Source organism: Cetorhinus maximus, chromosome 24, assembly GCF_964194155.1.
Source record: "Cetorhinus maximus chromosome 24, sCetMax3.hap1.1, whole genome shotgun sequence".
NCBI lineage: Eukaryota > Metazoa > Chordata > Chondrichthyes > Lamniformes > Cetorhinidae > Cetorhinus > Cetorhinus maximus.
The window spans coordinates 24,027,231-24,043,501 of NC_135902.1; the positions used below are offsets into that span (position 1 = coordinate 24,027,231).

General features: G+C 43.5%; 1 protein-coding gene across 1 annotated transcript in view; it reads left to right on the forward strand.

Annotated features, from left to right (window-relative positions):
* The window catches only part of acsf2 (acyl-CoA synthetase family member 2), a 267,757-nt gene that overhangs the window by 184,902 nt on the left and 66,584 nt on the right, over positions 1 to 16,271 (forward strand). The window lies entirely within an intron of this gene.

Below are 16,271 nucleotides of genomic sequence, written 5' to 3' on the forward strand. Positions count from 1 at the left end.
ATAAGACCAGCTCCAAGAGCAATGCTGTGTTTTCTGGAAGTGGCTTTTAATTTAAACAAAACACTCACAAAAATAGTAAAAAATTATTTCACTTCAAATTTTCCTCTCTTTAAAATGTGAGGAAAAAGACTGTGACTGTCAGAGATTTGGCAGAGTTGGTGCATCGACCTTCTGCTGCTGGATCTGTGCCTTTCCTTCATATTTATGCAATCTGTGAAATGGCTTATTAATCCTCCAGATCTTAAAATGTGCTGAAAAAAACGACTGCCCCATTCCAAAATAGTTTGCAAAGGCAAAGAAAGAACACATTTTACAGACAGAAAAAAACACATTTTTGCGAAGTTAGCTCACACTTATATAACCAATGTGGAATTCAAGCTTTCCTTGAAATGTGCCTTGCCAGGTTTATTTTCATGTTACCTTTTAAAAGGTTTATTTAAAACTTTTCCCTTTATCTCCCCTCTCATTTATCTCGCTACTTCTTCACTTGTGTGATGGAATTTTGTCCATCAAGTGGTCAGTAAGCAGAGTCACTGAACATTTGGTCAAATCTGAGCTGATCAAAGAGAGAGCCAGCAGGGATTTGTGAAGGGCAAGTCGTGGTGAAGGGACCTATTAATATTTTTGAGGAACGTGATAGGTAAGGGAATGTTTATGGATGTTATTTATATGGATTTCCAGAAAGCATTCAATAAGGTTCTGCATAGAAGATTGTTAACAAACATGACAGCATACAGAATTGGAGGCAAGCTATTGGCCTGGATGGGAAATGGGTGGAGGGAGGAGGCAGCGAGTGGGGATACTGGGTATGTGCTCGAATAGACAGAATGTCACTATTGGTGTCCTGGGGGTCTGTACTGAGGCTGCAGTTTTTCACTACAATTGTATTACACTTAGATGGAGGAAGAGAACCATACACCTGAGCTTGCTGACAGCACTAAGTTAGATAACACTGTAAATAGTATATATGGGAGCAGAAGGTTGCAAAGGGACATTGATGGACTGAGTGTGAAAAACTGTGGAGGATAGAGTTGGTATTAGTATATTTCCCATATGTGGAATGCCTCCTGGATTTGTGCAATATTGGCATGAATGAAGAAAATCTATGTTACTGCTGACACTAATCAATCTCCACATGAAATTATAGCTTTGAACATGTTATTAGGCAGGCAAGCACAGCAGCATAGCAAGATCCCACAAAGCACAATGTAATGAAGGACCAATTAATCTGTTTTCAATGGAGTTGGCCAAAGGATAATTGTTAGGCAAACCCCAGGAGAACTTTTCGAATAACACCATGGAATCTGTAACAGCCATCTGAACAGATAGGTTTAAGTCTGAAAGATAGCACAGGTAGATTTTTGAGCTTTTATACTAGATATGTAACTTGGGGTAGATATTTGGTGGCCGCTCCTACAAGTGGATCAGAATTCTCCTTTGAACTGGAATTTGCTTTTACCTGTCCAATACTCAGGGAAATGTAGCAAGGCCCAGGAATTCAACAGTTAACTCTGACTACTCTACACCAACCTACTGGAATACATCATGCACTGTCATGTGGCCTTACCTTCAATAGGCAGATCAAACATGTACCCTAATAGATCAAGGCTTGATCTGTGAATTGGCATATGAATTTATTTACACTAAACAGGTAACTGTGCAATTGACACAGTATATTTACAGTCATTAGAAACTTTGCTTTCCCAAATTGTCAGAACAATAAAGATGCTCCTGCTCTACACAACTCCTCTTAGAAACATTCACCTGTTGATGAATCATTCCCACAGAGCACCCGTTTAATTGGCAACAGAATGATTGTTGAGCTGACTGAAAGAAGTAATGGTCAGAAGCTCCTGGCCATAGAATTAACCAACAATGTTGCCCATGTTCCTCTCACAGGCCCAATGCACAACTTCATCCCAGACACAGCTGTTAATCACTGCTACCCCATGATGCCAGCTATCTTGGATGTATGGAATTGATTGGGGTGGCTTGATTCATTGATCTGCAGCAAATACTATGAATAGACTATTGAATGGCCCCATGCAAGTATAGTGTGAACAATCAAATCATCGATACCAGATGTTTCCCTACACATGGCTATACATAACAACCAGATGTAACAAGGGCCTTCACCAGAGGTGTGAGTATTAGCCAGACCATAAGAAACACAGAAAGAAGCTGAGAAATTGAACAAATGAAAGTGTGGAGTCTCAATCCTTGAAATTGTGAATTGTTTTCAGTGATCTAAAAAAGAAGTCAACTTTTTCCTTACTTTTCCATTCTGCCTCTTTTCTCTCTTTCAATCCAATCTTTCTTTCCCTCTCTTTATTTCTTTTCCTGTTCCTGATTTATCTCTTATTCACCCTCCTTCTCAGCCTTTCCGCTCTTTATTTCCAGTTCTTTAATTTCATTGGTTAAGGATATAATATTTGTCCTGTTGTTCAGTTGTTCAGTTTGGTCCTAGATATCCAGTTGCCCTCACTGCATCATTATCATCTTACACTTCCAACAAGCTGCGAGCGAAAATGTTTAAACCTGAAAGTGCAATTGTAACCGCTACTCATGGGGCATACCGTGAGTTGCCCCCTTCCATCAAAATCTAGCCTGAAGTGTTGGAGGCCCTTCCAGCTCAGGAGTAAAAGTTGCAATGAATGAGTTAAAGTTTTGCTGTGGTCTGTATTCCCAGTTGGAAGGCCTGTTTTTGAACTTGAATATCTCCATTGTGCCACTGTTCTGGATGAACTTGGCCAGCGGCTACAATCTTCCGTTCACTCACGATATTTCACATCTGACTATAAATGAGTACCAGCCTTTCAGCCCGAGTATTGCACCAGTGCACCATACAATGTGAACTGGGAGTTATGTAACGTGCCTGTGGTTTGTGTCCACAGCTCACCTTTAAATTCAACACTGTGGGCAAACATTGCAGATTATTTATTGGTGGTGCAATTTATGTTGGAGAGTTGACTGTCTGGGAAAGTGAAAAATAAGGCTGAGTCTCCCAGTGCTGACTCAATAAGTAGGTTGAAACCTGTCCTTGTATTGGAGCCCGTGTGCATATGAAAGGGGGTCACACTGCCGGTGGTGGCATGGATGGCAAAATCTAGGAACATACAGCATGCAGTTTTTGTATCGCAATTGTTGGGAAATGGTATGCGGCCTGTTCCTGAATTCCCAGCAGACGGTGCTTTCTCTGCAATTCCAAAGTTGGGATTTTACCCAACAAGTCATTGTTAATGGACTGTGATCAGCAAGGTCCCCTACTTTCACCTCCATAATATTGGCCCAGACCTTTCTGTCTGCGGATGGTTGTAACCCAGACGTACCCCAGAGGATGCGATATGGGTGGGACCCCTCCGAAGTTCCAATGCAAGGAGTCGCAGGAATTGCCCAGGAAGTTTCAGCTTCCGATGGGCAATTCCCCTGCTCCCCGGGACCCCATGAAAAAGTCTCTGACTCTGAGTTAGAGTCAGAGACTTCGGACAGTTCCGACTTACTTACCTGGATAGTTACCAGGAAATGTTAGACTGCAAAAAACCAGATCTAACTCCTGAGTAACTATACAACTGACCACCACCCCTCTGATTCCCCCGCCTCAACACCTGCCACTCTACCTCGACCCTAACCCTCTGACTCCCCCTGATCTTCCAACCCCTCACTCAATCCCCTGACCCTCCTACAACTCCCCCGACCTTCCGACTCCCCACTGATCCCCCAACTCCCCTGCGGCTCTCCAACACACACACACACACCAAACCCCCCCACCACCCCGGAGTTGACTTGCTTCGACCTCACCACCCACCCTGCCACCCTACTCAGCTGGCACACTACCAGCCCTGTCACTCCACCCACCCTGCCACCCTACCCCCCTGCCACTCTGCCTCCCAGCCCACCCTGTCACCTACCACCCTGCCACCCTACTCAGCTGGCACACTACCAGCCCTGTCACTCCACCCACCCTGCCACCCTACCCCCCTGCCACTCTGCCTCCCAGCCCACCCTGTCACCTACCACTCTGCCACCCTACTCAGCTGGCCACTTGCTACCATACCAACCGTGCCACCTACCCTTACCCATATACCTCACTCACACTCATTCCCTAACAAACGGATAAACTATTTAAATGTCCCAAAGCTTCTCATTGTGTCAGTGAATGAAGACTGATCAGAATATGGCAGCTAGTGCTGTAAAAAAGCAGTGTGGCTTGGCTTCCCTGACAATCCTGCACTGTGAAGGAGGATTTCCAGAACAGGTATGCTGTGTATTTCTGAAGAGGTCCAGGTTAGAAGCCCGGCCAGAAATGCGAAGTTCCACCTTAGTGTAAGTAAAATAGGAGCAGCGTGGCAGTCCGACAATGATTACCTCTCCTCGGAAGATTCATCTGTCTCCATCCTGCCTCAGCTTATTTGCTGCTAAAACCCTCAAACTTGCCATTGTTACCTCTGGACTGAGCTAACTATTCCAGTGCTCACCTGATTGGCTTCCCATGTTTTCCCCCTTCGTAAATTTGAGTTCATCCAAAATTCTGCTGCCCATATTATAACTCATACCAAGCCCTATTTCCCTATCTTCCCTGTTCTCGCTGACCTACATTAGCTCCAATTAAGCAATGTTTTGATTTTTACCGTTATCATCCTTGTTTTCAAATCCTTCCATATATTTGTAATCTCCACCAACTCTCTGAGACCTCTGTGGCCCTCTAATTCTGGCCTTTTACACATCCCAATTTATATCACTCCAACATTGATGGCCCGTGCCTCCAGCCCTAAACTGTAGAATTCCCTGCTCTCCACCTCGCTACCTTTTTCTCCTTTAAGACCCTTCTTATAATCTACCTCCTTTACCGAGCTTCTGGTCACCTTTCCTGATATCTTCTTACATGGCTCGGTGTCAAATTTTGTTTTATTGCATTCCTGTGAAGCACTTTGGGATATTCTAATACATTAAAGGGGCTATATTAATGCAAGTTGTTGTTTGGCATTGGTTGAGCATTAGACAAGGCCGGACATTCCAAAGTGTCTCACAATTAATGGGTTACTTCTGCAGTCCAGCCACTGTTGTTATATTGGCGTTTGTGTATTTTTTAATCAATACTTCTAAAATTCCCAATTAATCCCAATGATGTTTTTCTATGTTAAAGCCATTATATAAATGGACATTGTAGCTGGTAATTGGCGCATGGTCAAAAGTCATAAATGGTTTTTGTCTCTCTAAGGCCTTGGCAGATTAAACAAGTGGGCAAAAGTGTGGCAGATGGAGTTTTAATGTGGGCAAGTTGTTATGGCACAGCTGATGGTAAATGCTGAGCTGCCCAAATCCCAAAGGGAAACTTGAAACTACTGCCACAACTGTTTTGCAATTTGTATAAATTTCAAGATGTGTGCCTTGATTTCAGTCGTAAAAAGACCACTGAGTCTTATAGGTTTCTTACAAAACTAAATTAAAGCTTTATTAATAGAAGAAATGATTTTAGGTACACACATCGATCTACAAATTACTACTGTGATAACTTCTAAATTCCCTAGTTGATCTAACTCCCAGTTACTCTTTTGTTAAGGCAACAGTAAGGCACACAGATTTTAAAAGACCCAGGCAAAGTAACACACAATAACCTGAACAGCCGAATTCAAAGTAAGTTTTCTTAACTTCAGTTCTTTATAGACAGCAGCTTGAGGCTTAGATGCTGCAGGCTTTTCACATTTGTTAGATTTTAGAATTCTTTCCGTTGCACACAGCCTTTTCTCCTTTATCCATATTTTCCCCTTTGAATGCAAATTCCCATTGTTTCACTATGTCTTTGGACTTTACCTGTCTAATAATAAAAATCTCTCAGTACCAATTTTACCAGTAATCTTTGGGAAAAATAAACACACTGTTTCTTAACTTCTCCTGGCTAGGTGAAACATTTCACCCCTCCTTTGAAATCAATCTAGTTCCCTTTACGCCTATGTTTACCTACTTAACATTTCAAACCTCGCTTATCTTCTGATACATTAAAGCCTTCAGACCAGCTGCCTTTAATTCAATTAAGTCGCACACACGCACTCGCGTGTGCACACACACACACACACACACACACACACACGTAGACACAGACCCCACTATTACTTTAAAATAAATTCCAATAACATTATGAAAATTATTATATCTTCCTGACAAAGTGTGAATCATTTGCTTTAGACCTAGCAAGGGAGATCACAGTATTTTCTAAATGGTGAGAAGCTGCTAAACTGTTAAAGAACAAAGAGATTTTGAAAAGTGCGCAAATCATGAAAAAGTGAATGGATAGGAAAAAAAATAATTAAAGAAACAAACGGAATGTTGGCTCAAGGCTGCTGGAATACAGAGAAGTGGAAGCTATGTTACAGCTGTGTACAGAGCTCTGATTATACCCTGTCCGGACACTACAACTCAGGAAGGATACGTTGCCTTTAGAGGGTACAGTATAGATTCACCAGGTTAACACCTAGGCTTAGAGGGTAAAATTGTAAGCACAGGTTGCCTGAATTTAGTTTAGAACCATAGAAAAGATACAGCGCAGAAAGAGGCCATTCAGCCCATTGTGTTGCACCATAAAAAGAGAAAAAGGAAGCTAGCCGCTCATTTTAATCCCACTTTCCAGCCTCTGATCCGTAGCCTTGTGGGTTATAGTACTTCAGATGCAGATCCTGGTACCTTATAAATGAGTTGAGTGTTTCAGCCTCAACCGCCAGCTTAAGCAGTGAATTTCAGACGCCCACCAGCCTCTGGGTGGAAAAGTTTTTCCTCATGTCCCCTCTAATCTTTCCTCCAATCACCTTAAATCAATGCCCCTGGTAATTGACCTCTCAGCTAGAGGAAACAAGTCTTCCTGTCTACGCCATCTAGGCCCCTCATAATTTTGTACAACTCAAGTAGGTCACCCCTCAGCCTTCTTTGTTCTAAGGAAAACAACCCTAGTCTATCCAATATTTCGTCATAGCTGCAATTTTTAAGTCCTGGCAACATTCTTATAAATCTCCTCTGCACTCTCTCCAGAGCAATTATGTCCTTATTGTAAGTGGTGACCAGAACTGTACACAAAATTCCAGCTGTAGCCTAGCCAGCGTTTTATACAGTTCCATCATTACATCCCTGCTTTTATATTCAATACTTCGCCCAATAAAGGAAAGCATTCCATATGCTTTCTTGACCGCCTTGTCCACCTGTCCTGCCACTTTCAAGGACCTGTGGACATGCACTCCAAGGTCTCTCACTTCCTCAACCTCTTTCATTAACATCCCGCTTATTGAGTATCCCTTTGCTTTGTTTGCCCTCCCCAAATGCATTACCGTGCACTTTTCCAGATTGAATTCCATTTACCACTTTTTCGCCCACTCAACCAAACCATTGATATCATTCTGGAGTCGACAGCTATCTTCTTTAGTATCAACTATACGGCCAATTTTTGTCATTTGCAAATTTTCCAATCGTGCCTCCCACATTTAAGTCTAAATCATGAATATATACAACAAACAGCAAGGGCCTCAACCCTGAGCCCTGTAGAATGCCACTGGAAGCCACAGTATCACAGTATCTTTACAGTGCAGAAGAAGGCCATTCAGCCCATAGAGTCTGCACTGGCTCACTGAAAGAGCATTCTACCTAATCTCACCCCCTTGCCTTATACCCGTAACCTTGCTCTCTTTTCAGGTAGCAATCTAATTCCCTTTTGAATACCTTGATTGAATACCTGCCTCTAGCACCCTTTCAGGAAGTTCGTTCCAGACGCAAACCACCCTCTGGGTGAAAAATGTTTTACTCCTTTTGCCAATTATTTTGAATCTGTGCCCTCTAGTTCTTGATGTTCTCTTGAGTGGGAACAGCTTATCACTATTTGCCCTGTCCGTACACCTCAGGATCTTGAATACCTCTATCAAGTCTCCTCTCAGTCTTCTTTTCTCCAAGGAAAATAGTCCCAACCTCTCCAGTCTATTCTCAAAGCTACAGTTCCTCATCCCAGTAATCATTCTTGTGAATCTCCCCTGTACTCTCTCCAATGCCTTCACATTCTTCCTCAAGTATGGTACCCAGAACTGGACGCGGTACTCCAGATGAGGCCTAACTACAAGTTCAACATGACCTCCTTACTCTTGTACTCAATGCCCCTATTAATAAAACCTAAGATGCTATACGCTTTATCTCTCAACATGCCCTGCCACCTTCAATGACCTATGTATATAAACACTGAGGTCCCTCTGTTCCTGCACCTCCTTTAGAGGTTCTCCCATTATTTTATACTGTCTCACCATATCTTGCCTGCCAAAACAAATCACTTCACTCTTCTCTGCATTGAACTTCATCCGCCACTTGTCTGCCCAATCCACCAGCATGTCTATGTCCTTTTGAAGTTCAAGGCTATCCCCATCACTGCTGACAACATTTCCAATCTTAGTATCATCTGCAAATTTTGAAATCATGTCCTGCACACCACAGTCTAGGTCATTAATATATATCACAGAATCACAGAATTTTAACGACACAGAAGGAGACCATTTGGCCCATCGTGTCTGCAATGGTTCTCCAAATGAGCATTATGACCTAGTGGCATTGCCCTGCCTTTTCCTTGTACCCCTGCACATTGTTTCTATTCAAAAAATCATTTAGTGTCCTCTTGAATGCCTCGACTGAACCTGCCTCCACCGCACTTCCAGGCAATGCATTCGAGACCCAAACCACTCGCTGTGTGAAAAAAAATTTTCTCACATTACCTTTGCTTATTTTGCAAATCACTTCAAATCTGTGCCCTCTCGTTCTTGATTATTTTACGAGCGGGGGCAGCTTCTCCCTTTCTACTCTGTTTAGCCCCTTCATGATTTTGAACATCTCTATCAAATCTCCTCTTAGCCTTCTCTCCATGGAGAACAGTCCCCATCCACCACTACTCTCCTCCGTCTGGCTGAACTTGTTCTCACACTGAACAATTTCTCCTTTAACTCCTCTCACTTCCTCCAAATAAAAGGTGTGGCTATGGGTATCCGCATGGGCCGCAGCTATGCCTGTCTCTTTATGGGGTATGTGGAACATTCCTTGTTCCAGTCCTACTCCGGTCCCCTCCCACAACTCTTTCTCCGGTACATCGATGATTACTTCGGTGCTGCTTCATGCTCTCGTCGGGACCTGGAAAAATTTATTAATTTTGCTTCCAATCTCCACCCCTCCATCATTTTCACGTGGTCCATCTCTGACACTTCCCTTCCCTTCCTTGACCTCTCTGTCTCAATTTCTGGTGATAGACTGTCCACCAATATCCATTACAAGCCTACCGACTCCCACAGCTACCTCGACTACAGCTCCTCACACCCTGCTTCCTGTAAGGACTCCATCCCATTCTCTCAGTTCCTTCGCCTCCATCGCATCTGTTCAGTTGATGCTACCTTCAAAAACAGTTCCTCTGACATGTCCTCCTTCTTCCTTAACCGAGGTTTTCCACCCACCTCATTTGACAGGGCCCTCAACCGTGTCCGGCCCATCTCCCGCGCATCCGCCCTCACGCCTTCTCCCTCCCAGAAACATGATAGGGTCCCCCTTGTCCTCACTTATCACCCCACCAGCCTCCGCATTCAAAGGATCATCCTCCGCCATTTCCGCCAACTCCAGCATGATGCCACCACCAAACACATCTTCCCTTCGCCCCCCCCGGCAGCATTCCGTAGGGATCGTTCCCTCCGGGACACCCTGTTCCACTCCTCCATCACCCCCTACTCCTCAACCCCCACCTATGGCACCTCCCCATGCCCACGCAGAAGATGCAACACCTGCCCCTTCACTTCCTCTCTCCTCACCGTCCAAGGGCCCAAACACTCCTTTCAAGTGAAGCAGCATTTCACTTGCATTTCCCCTAACTTAGTCTACTGCATTCGTTGCTCCCAATGCGGTCTCCTCTACATTGGAGAGACCAAACGTAAACTGGGCGACCGCTTTGCAGAACACCTGCGGTCTGTCCACAAGAAAGACCCAAACCTCCCTGTCGCTTGCCATTTTAACACTCCACCCTGCTCTCTTGCCCACATGTCTGTCCTTGGCTTGCTGCATTGTTCCAGTGAAGCCCAACACAAACTGGAGGAACAGCACCTCATCTTCTGACTAGGCACTTTACAGCCTTCCGGACTGAATATTGAATTCAACAACTTTAGATCTTGAACTCCCTCCCCCATCCCCACCCCCTTTCCATTTCTTCCCCCTCCCTTTTGTTTTTTCCAATAATTTATATAGATTTTTCTTTTCCCACCTATTTCCATTATTTTTAAATCTATAACTGTAATGCCCTGTCAGTCTTTCCACCCCACCCCCACTAGAGCTGTACCTTGAGTGTCCTGCCATCCATTCTTAATTAGCACATTCTCTTAGATAATATCACCACCTTTTACACGTCTTTGTTCCTTTGTCTGTGACATCTTTTGATTATCTGCTCCTATCACTGCTTGCTTGTCCCTACTACCACCCCCCACCCCCTACTTCTCTCCCCCCACCCCACCCCCCACCTTAAACCAGCTTATATTTCACCCCTCTCCTAACTTTACTCAGTTCTGCTGAACGGTCATCAGGACTCGAAACGTCAACTCTTTTCTTCTCCGCCAATGCTGCCAGACCTGCTGAGTTTTTCCAGGTAATTCTGTTTTTGTTTTGGATTTCCAGCACCGGCAGTAGTTTTTTGTTTTTAGTCCCAACCTCTCCAATCTACCTTCATAACTGAAGTTTCTCATCCCTGGAAACATTCTTGTAAACCTCTTCTGCACTCTCTCCAATGTGTTCACATCCTTCCTATAATGTGGCACCCAGAACTGTACACAATACTCCAGCTGAGGTCTAACGAGTGTCTTATATAAATTCAGCATAACCTCCTTGCTTATGCTGAATTTATATCAGACACTCGTCCTATAACAGGAAGAGCAAGGGTCCCAACACTGATCTCTGAGGAACTCCACTACAAACCTTACCCTGTCTGAAAAACAACCATTTATCACTATTCTCTGTTTCGTGTCACTCAGCCAATTTCTTATCCAAATGCCTACTTTCCCTTTTATTCCATGACCTAGACTTTTGCTCACAATCTGTTGTGTGGCACTGTATCTAATGCCTTTTGAAAATTCATGTACACCACATCAACAACATTTCCTTTATCAACCTTCTTCGTTACCTTCTCAAAAAACTCCAGCATGTTAGTTAAACATGATTTTCCCTTGATGAATCCATGCTGGCTCTCCTTAATTATCCTGCACTTGTCTAAGTGATTATTGATTTTATCCCATACTATAGTTTCCAGAAGTTTCCCTACCACTGAGGTCAAACTGACTGGTCTGTAGCTGCCAGCTTTATCCTTGCACCCCTTTTTGAACAAGGGTGTAACATTTGCAGTTCTCCAGTCTGTTGGCACTTCTCCTGTGTCTAAGGAAGCCTGGAAGATTATCACAGAATCACACAGTGCAGAAGAGGCCCTTCGGCCCATCGAGTCTGCACCGACACGTGAGAAACACCTGACCTACCTACCTAATCCCATTTACCAGCACTTGGCCCATAGCCTTGAATGTTATGACATGCCAAGTGCTCATCCAGGTACTTTTTAAAGGATGTGAGGCAACCCGCCTCCACCACCCTCCCAGGCAGCGCATTCCAGACCGTCACCACCCTCTGGGTAAAAAAGTTTTTCCTCACATTCCCCCTAAACCTCCAGCCCCTCACCTTGAACTTGTGTCCCCTCGTGTCTGACCCTTCAGCTAAGAGGAACAGCTGCTCCCTATCCACTAGTTCATCTCTATTATCACTAGTGCCTCTACAATTTCCATTCTCACTTCCCTCAGTACCCTTGGGATGCATCTCATCTGGTCCTGGTACCTTGTCTATATTAAGTAAAGATAGCCTTTCCAACGCCTCCTTCCTCTGAATTGTAAGTTCCTCTAGTGCACCAGTTACCTCCTCTCTCACCTCAGCCTGGGTAGCAAGTTCTTCTTTTGTAAAGACAGATGCAAAGTACTCATTCAACATCTCTGCTATTTCTCCAGCCTCCACATGCAAGCCCCATTTTTTGTCTCTAATTGGCCCTACTCTTTCTTTTATTACCCTTTTATTATTTACATGCTAATAGAAGACCTTGGGATTCCCTTTTATGTTCGCTGCCAGCCTCTTTTCATGCTCTCTCCTTGCTTTTCTTATTAGTTTCTTCACTTCCCCTCTGGCCCTTCTATGTTCAGCCTGATTCTCCATTGTATTTTCTACCTGACATCTGTTGTACACACACTTCTTCCTTTTCAACTTTACCTCTATCTCTCTCGTCAAACCATTTTCCATTTGCAAAAACATCCATCGGCCATTGCCCTTTGTTTCCTGTCACTGAGCCAATTTTGGATCCAACCTGCCACCTTCCCCTGTATCCCATGAGATTTCACTTTCCTGACCAGTCTGCCATGTGGGACCTCATCAAATGCCTTACTGAAATACATGTAGATAACATCCACTACACTACCTTCATCAGTCCTCCTTGTTACTCTTGTGTAAAAGATTTGATGGTGAGCTGCTGGTTTCAAATGAGAAATGGGGTCAACACAGAGAAAAGTTTTCATCTGCTGAGAAATCCAAACCATGATGATATGTTACATTTTGTTTTGTAATGCTCCTGTGAAATGTTTGGCGCATTTAAATATGTTCAAAGGGCTATACAAATGTAAGTTTTGTATAATCTTAAAACCATAAAATTAGAACCAGGCCATTTGGGAGTGAAATCAGAAAGTTTTCCACAGAAAGACTAATAGAAAAACAGAAAATTTACAGCACAGAGGTGGCCATTCAGCCTGTCATGTCTGTGTTGTCCAAAAAAATAGCTATTCAGCTTAATCGCACTTTTCAGTTCTTGGTCAGTAGCCCTGTAGGTTACAGCGCTTAAAGTGCATATCCAAGCACTTTTTAAACGTTATGAGAGCTTCTGCCTCTACCACTTTTTCAGACAGTTCTCCTCAGCTCCCCTCTAACCCTACTACCAATTACTTTAAATCTATGTCCCCTGGTTATTGACCTCTCTGCTAACAGAAATGGCCCTTCTATCCTATCTATCTTGAGCCTCATAATTTTATAAACCTCAACTAAATCTTCCCTCATTCTCCCCAATCCAAAGAAAATAAGCCCAGCCTATCCAGCCTTTCCTCATAGATAAAATTCTCCATTCCTAGCAACATCCTCATAAACCTCCTCACTACTCTCTCTAGTGCGGTCACATCCTTCCTGTAATGTGGTGACCAGAACTGCATGCAGTACTTTAGCTGAAGCCTAACTAGTGTTTTGTATAGTTCTAGCAAAATCTCCCAACACTTATACTCTATGTCTTGGTTAATAAAGAAATGTGTCCCTTCTGCATTCTTAACCACCTGTCCTGCTACCTTCAGGGATCTGTGGACATGCACTTCAAGCCCCCTCTGTTCCTTTACAATTCTCAGTATCCTATCATTTATTGTGTATTCCCTTACCTTATTTACCCTCCTCAAATCCATTTGCCACAATTCTTCAGATCTGATCAGTTCATTGATATCTTCCTGTAATCTACAGCTTCCTTCCTCACTATCAACCATACGGGCCAATTTTCATATCATCTTCAAACTTCTCAATCATGACTCCTACAATAAACCTAAATCATTGATACATACCAAGAACAGTAAAGGATCTATTACTGAGTCCCGCAGAACATCGCTGGAAAAAGCCTTCTGGTTACAAAAATACCTATCGACCATCACCCTTTGCTGCCTGACTTTGAGCCAAATTTGGATCCAACTTGTCACTTTCCCTTGGACCCCCGAGCTGCCGTCATCGTCCCTCCTTGATACCACCTCAACAACTTAAATTGATTTAATCAGATACCTCCCCTTAACAAACCCACACTGACAGCCTTTGCTTAATCTTAAATGACAATTTATACTATCAGAATATTTTTCAAAAATGTTTCCACCACTGAGTTTTGACTGGCTGGTCTGTAATTCTTTCCTCCCTTTTTAAACAATGGTACAACATTAGTAGTCCTCCAGTCCACCTGCACCACACCTGCAGTCAGATAGAATTGGATATCTGGAACTCTTTCCCCTCAAAGCTGTGGACACTAGGGGACAATTAGAGCTTTCAAAAGTGAGATCAAGGGACTTTTGTTAAGTAAGGATATTAAGGCATTTGGAGTGAAGGTGGAGAATTGCAGTTGAGATACAGGTCAGTGATGAAGAGCTGAATGGCCTATTTCTAATTATTCCAATCCTATGCGATTAAAAAAAAATTCTCAGGTTCTGGATATCAATCGCAAGGCTATCATTTATTGTCCTTCCTTTGTTACCCATGAGAAAGTGGTCATGAGTCACCTTCTTGAACCACTGCTATCCATGCGGTGTAGGTACACCCACAATGCCCACAGGGAAGGAGTTTCAGGATTTTGACCCATTGTCAATGGAGCATTGGTGATGTAGTTCCAAGTAAGGATGGTATATTCATAGGGTTCAGATGTTGTACATCACACAGCACCTATAAGCGTGGTGTCAATGTGAAAGTTCAGCTCTGAATTCAGCACTGCACTCAGACGCCACAGGTTATTTATCAATGCCTAGGTTTATGTTGGAGAGCAACTTGTCTGGGAAAGTGAAAAACAAAGTCAAGTCTCCCAGAGCAAAGTCACAGAAAGGGTCTTTACAGACACTATGGGGATTTCATTTCAAGAAACAAAATCCATTCGTAAGCACAGATCAAAATTCAGGCAGTGGGTGGTATTATGGCTTTGGAACAAGTGGGCATGATGCCATGATTCCACTCAGATTGCTCCAAACCTGGCTGACAACTTCACTTTCTTTCTGTTTTTTGATATTTTACTCACCATGTCTTTCTGTGTTATTGATTTCTTTCAATGTGTCCCGCCCTCCCCTGTGGTAGGCAATAGGGCTCATGGCCGTTACATTTTTGTATTCATCATGGGACGTGAGTATCACTGGAAAGGCCAGAATGTGTTGTCCATCCCTATTCGCTCTTGAGAAGTTGGTGGTGAGCCACCTTTTTGAACTGCTGCAGTCCATGTGGTGCAGAAGGCCTCAAGTGTATCAGTGAACACTGAATGTTCCCTCTCCAGGGACACCTGGGTGCATGGACCTGTTTATGGCCGCCTTGTTCAGGACTATGTGCTCAAGGTACTGAATCAATCAAGTCCCTCCACCAGTATATCCTTAACATTAATAATACATTTAACATATTATTAAAGTGATGCAGCTGAAATGGTAGGGTCTAGAATGCTACCCTGAGGAACTCCTGCACCAATGCCCTGGGGCATCTTCCCTTGACAACTATCTTCCCTTGTGCTAGATCTGACTCCCAACCAGTAGAGAGCTTTCCCCCCAAATCCCATTGACTTCAGTTTTGCTGGAGATCCTTCATGTTACACTTGGTCAAATGCTGCCTAGATGTCAAGGGCAGTGACTTTTAGTCTCAACTCTGGAATTCAGCTATGTTGGCCATGTTTGGATCAAGGAGGAAGTTTGGAGCTGAGTGGACCTGGGCAGCTCAAATTGAGCATCGGTTAGCAGCCATGTAAGTGCTGCTTGATAGCACTGCTCGATTACTGATGACTGAGAGTAGAATGATGGGTAATAATTGGCCAGTTTGGATTTGTCTTGCTTTTTGTGACAGGATAAACCTAGGAAATTTTCCACTTTGCCCATTGATGCCAGTGTTGTAACTAAACTGAACCAGGTTGGCTAAGGGCGCAGCTAATTCTGGAGCACAAATCTTCGGTGCTACAGCTGGGATGTGACATGACCCACAGCCTTTCCTGTATCCAGGGCATTCAGCTATTTTTTGATATCATTAGAGTGAATCTAATTGGCTGATGTCAGGAATCTTAAGAGGAAATGTAGACCAAAGGCGGACATTCAACACATCAAATCCTTGCTGGTCAAAGAAGACGTGTCTAGTTATACAGTCTAATCCCACTTTCCAGCTCTTGTTCTGTAGCCTTGTAGGTTACGGCACTTCAAGTGCATATTCAAGTGCTTTTAAATGCAGTGAGGGTTTCTGTCTCTATCACTCTTTCAGGCAGGAGTGCCAGACCTCCACCACCTCCTGAGTGAAAATATTCCTCCTCAAATGCCCTCTAATCCTTCTGCTGCTTACTTTAAAACTATGTTCCCTGATTATTGACTTCTAATTTTTTTCTTGTTTTTATTCATTCATGGGATGTGGGCATCGCTGGCCGGACCAGCATTTGTTGCCCATCCCTAATTGCCCTTGAGAAGGTGATG